The sequence below is a fragment of the Otolemur garnettii genome, unplaced genomic scaffold (assembly GCF_000181295.1).
Source record: "Otolemur garnettii isolate 467f Iridium unplaced genomic scaffold, OtoGar3 scaffold00039, whole genome shotgun sequence".
NCBI lineage: Eukaryota > Metazoa > Chordata > Mammalia > Primates > Galagidae > Otolemur > Otolemur garnettii.
This window is the reverse complement of record NW_003852434.1, coordinates 3,950,386-3,964,440: the sequence shown is the minus strand read 5'-3', so window position 1 is coordinate 3,964,440 and position 14,055 is coordinate 3,950,386. Positions and strand designations below refer to the sequence as shown.

Genomic DNA, 14,055 nt, shown 5'->3' with positions numbered 1-14,055 from the left:
AACTAAAAATAGACCTGCCATTTGATCCTATAATTCCTCTATTAGGTATATATCCAGAAGACCAAAAATCACACTACAATAAAGATATGTGTATCAGAATGGTCATTGCAGCCCAGTTCATAATTGCTAGGTCATGGAAAAAGCCCAAGAACCCATCGATCCAAGAATGGATCAATAAACTGTGGTATATGTACACCATGGAATACTATGCAGCCATTAAGAAAGATGGAGACTTTACCTCCATCATGTTTACATGGATGGAGCTGGAAAATATTCTTCTTAGCAAAGTATCCCAAGAATGGAAGACAAAGTATCCAGTGTACTCAGCCCTACTATGAAACTAATTTATAGCTTTCATAGGAAAGCTATAACCCAATTTTAGCCCAGGAATATGGGGAGAGGGAAGAGGGAAGGGAGGGGAGGGTGGAGGATGGGTGGAGGGAGGGTGATTGGTGGGATTACACCTATGGTTCATCCTATAAGGGTACATATGAATCTCTCTAAATGTAGAATATAAATGTCTTAACACAATAACTAAGAAAAGACATGAAGGCTATGTTTACCAGTTGTATGAAAGTATTTCAAATTATATAGAGAATCAGTACACTGTACCCCAGGATAGTATTAATGTACACTGCTGTTATTTAATTTAAAAAAAAAGAAAGAAAGAAAAGCAATAATAATATGTAATAAAATTAGAAAGTGATCAGACTTGAGATTTTGTTATCTTTTTTAGGCAGTTTTTGGCCAGGGCTGGGTTTGAACCCACCACCTCGGCATATGGGGCTGGCACCCTACTCCTTGAGTTATAGGCGCTGCCCTATCTTTATTTTTAATAGTGCTTATTTATGAACTTATATAATGTAATGTTTAGTAATGGCTGTATATAACACCTAGCTGACAAAATTTCTTAGAATTTTACAGTGGTTCTTGCAAGCTGGTACAAGTTGTCTCCAGCACGTCACTGCTACATGTTTTCTCTAATCTTTAATCTGGCCAGAAACCAACAAATATCTAAAGAATATTTAATTTTGTGTCCTGTTCCCTGCTGCCAAAATGCTTCTTTCTCCCCCTTTTCCATCACCCACTAGGAAAAAAAAAATTTTTTTAAGGAAATAATAGTTTGTAGACATATCATTTGTGGCATATCTAGGGAAATAAACTGACTTATTTTTGATTCTTATGTTTTCTTCTATATTAATGTTCTGTTTAAAATCCAGTCACAGGGCTCTATATTAACTCTCAGCAGTGACAAGCTAATGAAATTGTTTAAAAAATTAACATATGATAATATAATGAATTTAATACTAAGATTACTAAAATGCTTTTTCAAATGCCTAAGTATTGAGATAAAACTAATGATTATGTGACTAGATGGCTAAGTAGTTGGTGACTTTTTAAACTGCTTATAAATGTTTTTTTTGCAAATAAAAATATATATGTATAGTTTTTATTTATAAATATACAGAGAATAAGAGCCTTACTAACCAGTATTACTGTGTTCCAAGTTATAAATCTAAGAGCATTGCCAGAATGGTAGCACATGCAACACTGGCTGGTAATGAGTGTGTAATTTTATTTTTCCTATCCTTAGCCACATCTCTGTTATCAACCATCTAAATTTAATTTTGTTAACAAATAGTTTAAACATACTACCAACTTTTACTGTTGGAGACTTGGAACAGATGTTACCATTTATTTTGAAGGGAAAACAAATACACACAAACATAAAATCCTGCTTCTACAGATGCAAAAATTAAGAATTTGCAGATGCATATCACAAAAGTATAACATCACAGTTTTTAAAAAAAAATTTACTTCTATTATAAACAAAACATACAAATTACAAAAGATAGTGGCTTACACAGGGATGATTTCCTAAATTGTTTTTATTTTTTAACAATAATTTATCTATATCACTATTTTGGCAAGTGTTTTTGCTCATATCAAAATACAGATGTATGTTTTACATATGCAAAATTGTTTCAAATAAGCAGTATCATAAACCTAGGCTGACAGCCACATTGGCCTGAGGGTCTTGCTAACAAAGATAGCTTTCAAAAACAACAACAAAAAATTGGCTTGAATGCCAATCAAATATTCAGAATTGGCTCTAATTCACTGATTCCCTAGTGTGGTAATACATGTTGTATCAGAATAAGGATTGCCTTTGGCCATGGAGTCTACCACAAAATCTGGATATAGTAGACCACTCATCTTTCACCTAGCTTATTACATGTCAGATGGAATATTTAGCTGTGTGTGGTTTAAGGAACAACTATACTCTAAATCACAGAATCTTAGATGGGAAAGGCAAAAGGCATGACATATAGTCCAAGAATCTATATGTTGAAAGTTTTGCATTATAGCAAAAGCTTCTAGTAAAAAAAAATAGATAAAATTTACTAGATATTATACTATAAATGTTAATCCAACTAAAGTTTCAAATAAAATATCCACTTAGCAATATGTTAAAATGTGAAGGAAAAATATAACTAAAAAACTAACATACATTCACTGTCACTGGGGGATCAAGGCTAGCATCACCAGGAATATGACACTGCAACATAGGTACTTCCCGAGAGAATACATTACAAATGGCGTTCTTCTCCCAAATTCGCAATCTCTAACTAATCATGAGGAAAAATTAGACAAGTTAAATTGAAGAATGATTTACAAAATACCTGACCACTACTCTTTTAAATTTTAAGTGTCAAAGGAGGACAAAGAGAAAGAAATTATCATAGATTGGAAAGGATTTGGGACATGGTAAGTAACACAATATGGGATCCTTGATAGAATTTTGACACAGAGAGAGGACATTAGTAGAAAAACTAGGGAAATATTTAAAGTCCATCATATGTTAAGTAATGTCTTAAAGTTAATTTGTTTAGGTCCTTGTACCCTGGTTACATCAGGTGTTAACATTAGGGAAAACTGGGTGAAGATTATATATGGAAACTGTCTGTACTATCTTTGTAAATCTACTAGTTAACATTATAATGAAATTATAAGTTTAAAAAGTAAATAAATTTACTGTATAAATATTGTATAAATAAATACTGATAAATAAAATGTAGAGAAAAATTAAAATGTGCATATTTTATCATCATACCAAGCAAATGTTTGATTATTGATTTGTTTGCTGACTTCCTTTTTCTCTTTTTCTGTCATGTTTCCTTTCCTTTTTTTTTCTAAGCCTCTGAACACTTATCTTTGATAGGGCTGAGAGACTATAGAGCACACACTCTGTAGTGCTGAACTTCAGGTTGTATTTCTACCATTTCTACCATGCATGATTTGGGGCAATTAAATTAAATTCTTGTGCCCAGTTTCTTTACGGTACAAATAAGAAGAATAGTATCTGTCACATAGCGTTGTTATAAAAATACTTGAGTTAATATATGCAAAACATATGTTAAAGCGCTATGTGCCCAGAAGGAGCACCATTTGACAGAAGTCCCAAAATTGTCGGAGGCAGAATAATACGAAATAGAAATGTCTCTTACTTCAGAAGCAAAATGGGAAAGCTGTTCTTCCCACTTTACCTTCTTATCCCAAAGAAGCTGACATCATTGAAGGGTAGCTCAACTATTCAGACACTTTTGATTCCAGAAAATATAATGTGTGAAGGGGCAGCATTTGCAGAATCAAGGGAGCAGAACATTCTCTCTTTCAGCATTCTAGCCAAACTCTCCCTGAGTGGAAATTAGGCAGTGTGTTCAGCTGCCTGCCTTGTTTGTTTCCCACCCATCTTTCACCAGGGATCTTCAATGTTACTGCAGCTATATGAGCCACCATATGCTCTTCCAACAAATCCCTTTGCTAGTTAGGTTAAGAAATGTTGATTTACAGCCAACCATAACCATGTTGTGTTACCTAATACTATTATCCAATGTCTTAAGGGAGTAGTATCCCTGAGCTTTGCCTATGAAAATGTGGTTCACTGTGATTGAATAGAAATGAAGTATGTTGAGTTGATGCTTAAGACAATGGGATAAAAGGAAAGAAAATCCCATTGGATTGTAAGCTTTCTGAGGAAAAGCACACACTTTTTTCAGCCACATCCCAACTGTTCATAATTCAAGTTCTCACCAGTAGTCCCAGTATAGACAGTAAACAAAGGTGAATGTTTATTATTCATGGAGATTTAACTGACTATCATAATAATATAACTATTAATTAAACTAATACCAAAAAAGGCCCCCAGTTTGTCCTTAAGACAACCCATCACACACTAAACACTGAAAGTTCAGTCTGTACCCTTTAATGATACCTTCTGATAAGACCTTGATGCTAGGCAGTGACCTTGGTTCTCTTTCTGTTTCAATCTGGTGAAAATGGGAAGATGTAATTAATTACTGAAAGGCCTAGATTAGCATTTAAATGTTATATTACTTATGTGATAGATTCAGGAAAATTTGGAGGATCTTACAAGAAAAAAAACTCTTAATTAAAAACTTACATGACCAGATTGTAGACTTACGCTAGTAACTTAAATTGGGTAAAATTTCATAAGAAACTACAAAATAATTCTCAAATAGTTAAACATCTGAATGTACAAGCAAAAGTCTTTACAATAGCTTGTGAATCTAATGTGTGGCAAACTGTTTATGCATTGCTAGTCAAGAATTAAGAATTCTATGGAGGGCAGTGCCTGTGGCTCAAGGAGTAGGGCGCCGGCCCCATAAACCAGAGGTGGCGGGTTCAAACCCAGCCCTGGCCAAAAACTGCCTAAAGAAATAAATAAATAAGTATTTTTTTAAAAAAGAATTCTAATGGAGAATCATACCATTGGTATAATATTAAAGGTTATCCTCCCAAGGAAAATACTATATTAAACTTTTTAATTCATCTGACTCTAATTCTGGTAATTGTTTGATTTTTGTATTTTATAATGGACTTGATGGCTATTTAGACAACTGCAAACTAGCCAGAAAAAAGTAGAAACAACAAAAATTTAAAAAGTATACAACTATGAAATAGTAATAAAAAGGGAAACTGTAAGAGTAAAAACAGATCCTGAAAGAAACAATTTAAAATTATCCCTGTTGTCAAAAAGGAAAGAGTACTCTCCTTTCTTTAGGAAACTTGAAATTTTAAATGCTTTCTCTGTCTCTTTGAGATGTATGTACATCTTTTTAAAAGCCTACTAAGCCTCTTGCCAGGTCTGCATCCCAGAAATGTATTTCTCAGAGACATTTCTTTGGCTAGGAGGATGGAGATTGTTTTGCCTCCCTGTCTCTGGAGAATCTGAGCCTGGGCACTTGGCTCCACAATGTAACTGTCTGATTGTCATAAAGACACAGTCTTACAATCTTTTCTTTTGATAAAGAAACATATTTAAAATGATATCATAATTTATAATTATTAATAAATTGTATCTGCTTGCTATCCAAAAGAATTATATTTCTTCCTCTCTTTACAATCTCCTTAGCAGATCACTTGTGCTGTGCATCCTGGTCTGATTTAGAGCTTATTCAATAATAAAACTGCTCTGTTCGTTTCTACATTTTTATAGAGAGGATTCATTGGTTCAGCAGAAGATTTTATATCCTTATTTATATTTAATCATATTTCCTTAACCCAGCTTAGTAGTAACAGAGTACAATGGGTATAATTTCTACTTAACGTCTTAATAAACCCATGCCTAGTTGTGGGAAGCCGTATAGGATGTGTCATTTGACACAAAAAGGTTAAATAAAACAAAAACTAGTCAATATAATCTACCAGTAAGGCAAGATAGGGGAGACACAAAACTTCTAAATAGTATGTTCTTTTGATGTTAATTCATCATCTCGCCAATACCAAAATAGGGCAAACTGGAGAAATGTAATTCCAACACCCAAGAGAATAGTGTCCTTGTGAAATTATAGCAGACGATAAAACACAAACACTTTGAAGAATTTGATGAAATAAATCTCCCAGAAAACTGGAGCTATGCCAATTTTAATTCATTTTGGTAGCACTCTAGAAAAGTGCTGAGAACATTTTCAGCATTAAAGGTGATGATGTTGACAAGAATCAGGGATCATAAGGTTTGAGTGTCCATACACATGGTTTGCACAATGGAGAAAAAATTGTATTCGTGACACTTTATGCTAAAAAGCTCTTTGATGATTAGTTGCTTCTAGTGCCAGTTGTCAAAGAAAGACATTTTCTCACCTGTTTTTCTATTCTTATGTATAAAGTGTGTGAAATAAAGAACATTTCGTAGACTGTGCTCTGTAGAGCACCAGTGTCTCATGAGGAATTTGAATTCCATGGGGAAGAAAGGCAGGTTCTCTGTTCAAATACATCAGGGAATCTCCTTCTTGGAGATTCAATATCTGGGTTAGCATAGTAAAAGTTAAAGAAACACATTTAATCAGAGCCTTCCAAATTATTTAGCATAAATTCTCCACCCTTTTTTATCCATCATTCAGTAATAACAGTAATAATAATAGCTATCATTTATTGGCTATTATTTGTCAGACAGCTTTGTGGATTTTGCACATATTGGAATATTCAATCCTCACTAAAAACATATTTTACTGTTCTCATTACCCGCATTTCACAAATGAAGAAACAGAGGCTTAGTAGGGTTAAGTACCTTGTCCAAGGACACACAGCTGTGGGAGATGAAGAACTTGCATCTGGAAAGCCTTTTTATGGAGACTCCTCCCGCTGCCTCTCCTTCCTTGGTGGAGACTGTGAAGGCTCCGTACGTTCCTTGCCTCAGAAAGGTTATTGCTTCACTTCAGCTGTTCTCATTTGTTCTTCTGATTGACTTCCACGCTATGATTGGTTGGAGTCACCGTTCTTGATTTTCATGCCTATCAGCTTCTGTGTCATCATTTCATTGTCTTTTTTCTCTGGCTTCCTGCCATAACACTTGGCTAGTTTTTCCATATTTAGTAGAGATCAAGTCTTGCTGTTGCTCAGACTGGTTTCAAACTCCTCAGTGGATGATCAAGCAATCCACCTGCCCTGGCCTCCCAGAGGGCTAGGATTACAGGCATTGCACCTGGATACTGATTCTGCTTCTACACAGAGTCAGCCTTTTCAGGGATATAGAAAACTGTGCTGGTAAGAAATGAATGATAGCATTTGACTGCCTCAAAATATTCTACGTATACAGTAGGAGTTTATGAATCCCTTGTAAGCATGGCATGGAGTGAGAGAGGAATGAAAGGTCTTCATACCTGTTCTCAGAAGAAGCAGTACAACTCCACAATGCTTTTTGTTAGTCTCATGCCCATGGCCTTGATATGAATGCAAAGTCCTTAGAATGTAGCAAAAGTAAGTAGACAATTCTCATTTTTATTCCTGTTGTGGTTTTTCATGTTTTCTTCTGTTTTTACAGACACATAAGTTGGAAGGTGGAAATAAATGTATTGGGGTAAGCCGATGATGTGCTATTTTTAACCAAAATCATGAAATCTTGCTTTTAATAGCTTTTCTTCAATGAAATTTGTGTATTCTAAAATAACTTCTAAGATTTCTTATTTGAAGAGAGTGATTATATGAGTTTAATGTTACTTCACTTGTGCATTTTAAATAAGCCTAACACTTGCATAGCTACCATATTAGTCAGAATTCTCCAGGAAACAGAGCCAATAAGATTTGTATATGAGATTTTTTTTATAGGAATTGGCTTACATGATTATGGAGGACAAGAAGTCCTGTGATCTACCTGTGAGCTGGAGAACGAAGAAAACCAGTGGTGTAATTCAGTCAATCCTGAAGGCCTGAGAACCAAGGGAGTGTAACCAATAGTGTAAGTCCCAATCCAAGTCCAAAGACCAGAGGACCAGCAGCACCAGCATCTAAACACCTCCTGCGGCAGAAGACGACAGCAGTCTCAGCTCAAACAATAACAAATTTGCCCCTTCTTCTGCCTTTTTGTTCTATTCAGGCCTTCACCAAACTGGATGATCCCCATACACATTAGTGAGGGTAATCTTCTTTACCAAGTCTACCAACCAATTCAAAAGCTAATTTTTTCCAGAAACATTCTCACAGAAACACCCAGAAATAATATGTCAGTATGTCACCAGCTGTCTGGGCATCCCTTAGCCTAATCAAACTAACACATACAATTAATATTATATCTACTATGATTTTAAAGAACTGTGTGGGCCAACAAATCAAATTATCATTTTTCAGCCTTTAAGAAACCATGTGAATAATGATGCCATTTACTGAGATGGAAAAGGATAAAGTGAAGCAGGTGTTGGTAATGGGACTCAGAACTGAATTTGGATAAATTCAATTCAAAATGAGTAACTGACAGTGTAGATGAAATGTTAAGTAAGAAACTGGGTACATAGGTCTAGATTTTGAGAAGTGGGTCAGAAATAAAAATTTAGGTGTATTTAGCCCCTGAATAGAATGAGCTAAATAGAGCAAAGTGAGAGAAGAAGATGATGACTGAGTTCTAGAGTACTCCAAGTTTGGAAATCAAGAGGAGAAGCCAGCAAAGGAGCCATCAGCAAGATAAGGGGAAACCTGGGAGAGCAGCCCTGCCCATAGCAGAGCAATTGAGCTATTTGAACAAGAGCTGCTAAAGAATAAGTAATAGGAGAAGTAAGAGCTGGCCACTGGATTTAATATCCTCTTCTTTCCTCCTGGACTGCTATTGCAGTTGTCCACATAGATGGCAGCCTCTATTTCTCCAGGTCTTTACTCAAAAATTACCTCCTTGGTATTTCTGGCAATGGGCACCTTACCAAATTTCAACTCATTCCTCTTGGTACATGATCCTCTTTCCCTGATTTATTTCTTCTCCTTAATACTTTATCACTATGTAATACATGAGATGTTTTACTTATTTATCTTGCTTGGTATCTATTTCCCTCACTAGAGTATAAAAATTCATAAAGACAGAGATCTGGTTCTCCTCTATTCATTGGTGCTTTATTATCACCTGGAATAGTGCCTGGCATCTGGCAGGCATCAGTAAATACTGATCAAATAAATGAATGAATGAAACCATGAATTGCTGTATGGGATGTAGGAGCCTCACAAAGTTGACATTTTTTCTTTCTCTGTTTTTTTAACCAAAGCTTATCCTTGGGTATAAACTCATCTTCCTCTAGTAAAAGGCTAATACTTAAAAGAAAGCAAATATTTGCTTTTGTCTTGAAAATTTTGGAAAACTATGCTAAAAACCTCCCAGACACAATGTAAAATATGGTATTAGACTTTGATAATGCAAGGATATATAAGGCAGGGTTTATTTACTTTCAAGAAACAGTTGGGGGGTAAATGAAGACTTGTAAATAGGAAAACTATAGTACAACATGAGTGCAATTACAAACAAGACCACGAGAAGCCTAACATAAGTGAGTAGAGGTGCAGACAGGTAGAGAACTAGGTCATACTTCAACTGTACCTCACAAGGAATATAACACCAAAAAACATCTGAACAAGTCATTTGTTCACTAAATATTTATTGATCTTTTAGCATCATATCAAGCACTGAGGATATAATAAGCAAAATAAACACAACCTCTACCTTTAAGGAATCCAATCTAGCGAGGTATATAATCCTGGCCTTGTGTGATACAAGAATAGTACTTCAGGAATGCAGCTCTTGAAATGCATTACAGAAGGGAGGGAGGCAGAATGGCTGACTGAAGCCAGCTTTTAGCAGAGGCTCCCATACAGAGGGAGAAATAATGACCAGAAATAACCCAATAAAGCAGAAGATCAGGAGCTGAAGTGAGAGAAAAGATCAATAGGTTCACATCACCCCTCCTGCAACAAGCTGGGACCCCAAGGAAACAAATTTCAGGTACAAAACCCATCCCAAAGAGGACGGGAGTCCTTCCCCTCTCCCATCAGGAGAGCAGCTTGCAGTGAGTAGAGAACAGAGGACCTTTTGTTTCACCAAAGGGGAGAGAACAACTGAGGGCCAGGACTCCCTCCATGGAGAGATACTACTGTAAGCCCAAGCAGTCTCTTACCTGGGTCAAAAGTTGATCTAATATTCTACCTACCTTCCTGAACTCTCAATCCACCCCTCACCCCTCTCCTGGTGGTCTGGAAGACTAGCCCCTGCAAAATCTGGAACATTTGCCAGATTTTTGCTAGGGTGGGGGACCACATGAGCTGTGGGACAATTGCGCTGAAACTATAACTTTAATAGAGGCAGGGAGTCACAAGGGGAGAGAGACTTGCCCATGTTGGAAAGAGCATTGCTCAGGTCCCGCGCTACTGAACACCAGGGACCATGGCCCACTGGGTCCCCACTGGGCTCCTACAACTTACAGCCATGGCTGGTGACTCCCACCTGGCTCCTGTGACCCCTGAAGCACCCCAGGCTAGTGACTCCACCCTCTGGCTTCCCACCCAGGTCCTGTGGCCCAAGGCTGGAGGTCAGCAGCTCCATCTTCCAACTCCCCACCGGCTCCTGTGCTCTGTACACAGCACTACCCCAGACCAGTGATGCCACCCCTGACAGTGGTGGCAGCTCCATGGTCCCTCCCACTGGGGTCAAATTGAGCAGCTAGTGGCCCCCCTCTGCCTAGATGCTGAAGACTTTTTGAACTCTCCCACCTGATCGGTGTTTGTGTCAACCAGGACAATTGGTTTGTAGCTCTTGACCTGGGCCTATCACCTAGGGACCCACCAAGTTGTACCCTGGTTGTGTTGTTGTGGGAGTGTGGGATTCTCCCCTTCCAGTTATCACCTGGGGGGTGGGGGAGGGAGGATGTCTTACTTGCTTATATATCTCCATGGCTTAGATTTCAGCCCAAAGTCACTGATTCACTAGGATTGGACAGAGACTAGCTGAATACCAGTCAGTGCCATCTAGCCCCACCATACCAAGCATGTGCACAGAGTTTCAGGCAGTAGTTCTGAATGGAACCTTTGCGAATTTCTAAATGAAAAGCCGCAATCACCAGCCTCTTTGGTAAAGGGATGGTTAATTACAACTCCAGAAGCCCTCAATTCAATGTCACCTTGCTAGCTTCTCTAGCCAAATGGTGAAAAAAAATCATGGGGCAGAATCAGTGGAAAAACTCTGGCAATATGAATACTCAGAGTAGATCAACTCCCCCAAGGAATGACAAAGGAGACACAAAAGAAAATCCCATTTATAAACAAATGGCTGAGATGTCAGAAAGCGAATTCAGAATTTGGATTGCAAATAAGATTAACAGAATGGAGGTAAAGATGGAAATAGAAATTCAAGAAGCAATTCAAAAGGTGTCTCAAGAATTCAATCAATGCAAAAACAAAATCACCAAAGATTTTGACACATTGAGGCAAGAACTTGCCACCCTCAAAGATGTGAGAAATACAGTAGAATCCCTCAGTAACAGAATGGAGCACGAAGAAGAAAGGATCTCTGACATTGAGGACAAAGCTTTTGAACACTCCCAAACACTTAAAGAGGAAGAGAAGTGGAGAGCAAAAATGGATCATTCCCTGAGAGAATTGTAGGACCACTCCAAAAGAGCAAACATTTGCCTCATAGGAATCCCTGAAGGAGAAGAGGATGGTCCAAAAGCACAGATACTCTACTCCAAGAGATAATTGAGGAGAATGTCCCAAGCATGGTAAGAGATACTGAAATTCAGATAGCAGACAGTTTCAGAACCCCAGCATAACTCAACCCAAATAAAGCATCTTCTAGACACATTTTAATTAACTTTGCCAAAGTTAATATGAAAGAGAAAATCCTGCAAGGAACCAGATGTAAGAAAATCATAACCTACAAGGGGAAAAATATTAGAATGACTGCAGATCTTTCTGCTGAAACTTTTCAAGCCAGAAGAGGATGGTCATCAACCTTCAATCTCCTAAAACAAAACAACTTTTAGCCCAGGATCCTGTATCCAGCTAAATTGAGCTTCATTTATGACAGAGAAGTTAAATATTTTAATGACATATATACATTGAAGAAACCTGCCATAACCAAACCAGCTCTTCAGGATGTCCTCAGAACCATCCTCCATAATGACTAGCACAATGCTCTACCACCAAAGTAAACTCACTCTGAAATTCTTGATCAAAACCCAATTTCCACAATGGTAAAAAGATTCAAAATGTCCACTGGACTTTTGAAAAACCTGACACCCAAAATACTACCAGGCTTATCAATACTCTCAATTAATGTGAACGGCTTAAACTGTCCTCTTAAGAGGCACAGGTTGGCTGACTGGATACAAAAACTCAAGCCAGATATCTGTTGCATGCAAGAATCTCATCTTACCTTAAAGGATAAATATAGATTCAGGGTGAAGGGATGGGTATCTGTAACCCAGGCAAACAGAAATCAGAAAAAAGCTAGGGTAGTAATTTTATGTCTAGATACACTAGGCTTTAAACCAACAAAAGTAAGGAAAGACAAGGATGGTCACTTCATATTTGTTCAGGGAAACACTCAACATGATAAAATGTTAATTATTAACATTTATGTACCCAACGAGAATGCTCCTCAATTTATAAGGGAGACTCTAACAGACATGAGCAATTTAATATTTTTCAGCACCATAATAATGGGAGATTTTAACACTGCTTTGTCAGTGTTGGATAGATCCTCCAATAAGAAACTAAGCAAAGAAATTATGGACTTAAACTTCACCAAACAACAATTGAATTTAATAGACATCTACAGAACATTTCATCCTAACAAAACTGAATACACATTCTTCTCATCAGCCCATAGAACATCTTCCAAGATTGATCACATCCTAGGTCACAAGTCTAACCTCAGCAAATTTAAAAGTATAGAAATTATTCCTTGTACTTTCTCAGATCATCATGCAATAAAAGCTGAACTCACCAATAACAGGTATCTGCATATTCATACGAAATAACTTTATGCTGAATGATAGCTGGGTCACAGATGAAATTAAGAAGGAAATTACCAAATTGTTGGAACAAAACAATAATGAAGATATGGATTATCAGAACCTGTGGGATACTGCAAAGGCAGTCCTAAGAGGGAAATTTATAGCATTGCAAGCCTTCCTCAAGAGAACAGAAGAAGTCAATAACTTAATGGGACATCTTAAGTAACTGGAAAAAGAAGAACATTCCAACCCCAAACCCAGCAGAAGAAAAGAAATAACTAAAATTAGAGAAGAATCATATGAAATTGAAAACAAAAGAAATATTCAAAAGATCAATGACTCTTGGTGCCTGTAGCTCAAGTGCCTAAGGCACCAGCCACATACACCAGACCTGGAGGGTTCAAATCCAGCCCAGGCCTTCCAAACAACAATGGCAACTACAACCAAAAAATAGCCAGGTGTTGTGGCAGGCACCTGTAGTCCCAACTACTTGGGAGGCTGAGGCAAGAGAATCACTTGAGCCCAGGAGTTGGAGGTTGCTGTTAGCTGTGACTACATGGCACTCTACCCACGGCAACAGCTTGAGCCTCTGTCTCAAAAAAAAAAAAAAAAAGATCAATGAATCAAAAAGTTGTTTTTCTGAAAAAATCAACAAAATTGATAAACCTTTGGCCAATGTAACAAAAAATAGAAAATTAAAGTTCATAGTATTGTCAATCAAAAATTACAAAGGCAAAATAACAACAGACACCTCAGAAATTAAAAAAATCCGTAATAAATACTACAAAAAACTTTATTCTCAGAAATATGAAAATCTGAAAGAAATTGACCAGTACTTGGAAGCATGCCAACTTCCTAGACCAAATCAGAAAAAATTGGAAATGCTGAACAGACCTATATCAAGTCCTGAAATAGAATCAACTACATGAAATCTCTCCAAAAAAGAAAAGTCTGGGACCAGATGGCTTCACATCAGAATTCAACCAAATCTTTAAAGAGGAATTAGTACCTATATTATTTAACCTTTTCCAAAACATTGAAAAGATGGAATACTTCCCAACACGTTCTATGAAGCAAATATCACTCTGACCCCCAAACCAGGAAAAGACACAACAGGATAAGAAAATTATAGACCAATATCTTTAATGAATATAGATGCAAAAATATTCAATAAGATCCTAGCAAACAGAATCCAGCAACACATCAAAAGAACTACACACCATGACAAAGTAGGTTTTATCCCAGGGTCTCAAGGTTTGTTCAATAT

General features: G+C 37.0%; 1 protein-coding gene across 5 annotated transcripts in view; it reads right to left on the bottom strand.

Annotated features, from left to right (window-relative positions):
- MAPK10 (mitogen-activated protein kinase 10) overlaps positions 1–14,055 on the bottom strand; it is a 295,404-nt gene that overhangs the window by 222,936 nt on the left and 58,413 nt on the right. The gene's annotated exons all lie outside the window — the stretch shown is intronic.